Genomic DNA, 1,516 nt, shown 5'->3' with positions numbered 1-1,516 from the left:
GGGGGGGGGAGCGCCGAGCGACCGGCCTTAAGTACGCCGCCGCGGGACCCCGCCCCCTGCACCGCGCCAGCCAATCCGAGGGCTCGGGGGCCAGAGCCGCACCTCATATTCATGAGATGGGGGCCGGGCCTCTCCTGGCTCCGCCCCCTCCCGGGCGCGCGGATGCCGGGCAGAGTAATTGGTGGGAACGCGCCCCGGCCGCAGTCCCTCGCCCGAGAGCGGGGAGCGGGGGGCGGGGCCGGCGCGCGAGGGGGCGGGGCTGACCCACTTCTGCTTGCCCGCCCCCATCCCCACCTCCTGGCCAGAGGCCGGGAACAAAAGGGCCTCTGGAGGCCAAGGGTCCAAACCTCCTGGGGATCCCCTGCTGTGCTCCAGCCAGCGCTGACGTGTCAGCCTTGCCAGGTCCCCATACCCACCGGAGCCCCAGCTGTCAGGACATCTGAACCCTGACATCATTCTGATACACTTGCCCACACAACCCATACCCTGGTACTCCCAGGATCCCATGCTCCTGAATGAATACACCGCTTCACTTGGTCGGCCCCAAGGCCTACACAAACCCCCGAGACTGAGACAGTCCCACCTCATGGACCCCAATATTCCCCAAGATCCTAATTCCTCTTACTTCCCTACTTTGGGGCACCCCAACTTCACCCAGCCTAGTTTGCCTACAGACCTCCACCAGCACCCACACCTAACTTCCACCCCAACCTTGACTTTTCTGCTTGGCGTGGCGCCCGCACCCCTACACTCACCTTGACAGATACTTGTGCGTTCCAGCTCTAGACTGCAGGCTGACCCCAACCTGGGACCCAACCCCACCACTGTGGCCAGCACTGCACCCCGACATTCGTCTCAGCCCTCCAGTATGTGCTGCAGCCTCCTGCCGGGGCTTAGTTCTGCTACCCCTGGTGGGGGCGGGGGAGGGGGGGCGGCGAGCAATGCTCTGCTCCTCCCCCTGTGGCTTTTTCCTGTCTCTGTCCGGGGGTTCCAAGATCTCTGCTACAAGGCGAACCAGCTTTGCAGAGACCCTCACCCCCAGATTGCTCCTGGGGAGTCCCAAGTCCATTTTATGGGAACTGCCTTGTGACTGCCATTTGCTGCCTGCCCTGGTTTGGCTTATGTTGTCTCCTGGGGTCCTGGACCCCTCCATGGGGTGGAACAAACTGGTGAAGAACTCTGACTGCCCAAGTTCTGTTCTAGAATGTTTCCAGAGGGTGGACCCTATGCAGAAGAGTTGGGGGGATTTGGGAACAGAGGACCCCCCCACACACACACACACTTTCTTGCCCACCCCAGAGAAGTTCCAGCCCCACTCCAGGCCTCAGACTTGCTCCCACCCTAAGGTGGGTCCAGCTGAGAAAGGAAGGGACACAGACAAGGACACGGTCTCCCATGACAAGGTTGCTGGGACCCCTCCTCAGCTCAGGAACCCACTCTCCCAGAGCAGCTCGTGAGACATCGCCATCCCGTCTGCACCGCCCAGCCCCGCCCCATGCCACAGCCCTCCCATAGG

At 62.8% G+C, this 1,516-nt stretch overlaps 1 protein-coding gene across 3 annotated transcripts in view; it reads right to left on the bottom strand.

Moving 5' to 3' along the window:
• Window positions 1–1,516, bottom strand: part of CIRBP (cold inducible RNA binding protein) — a 7,144-nt gene that overhangs the window by 4,564 nt on the left and 1,064 nt on the right. The window lies entirely within an intron of this gene.

This window comes from Herpailurus yagouaroundi, unplaced genomic scaffold, assembly GCF_014898765.1.
Source record: "Herpailurus yagouaroundi ecotype Mexico unplaced genomic scaffold, PumYag 295, whole genome shotgun sequence".
Lineage (NCBI taxonomy): Eukaryota > Metazoa > Chordata > Mammalia > Carnivora > Felidae > Herpailurus > Herpailurus yagouaroundi.
The sequence above is the reverse complement of the archived record's forward strand: the minus strand, read 5'-3'. Positions and strand labels throughout refer to the sequence as shown.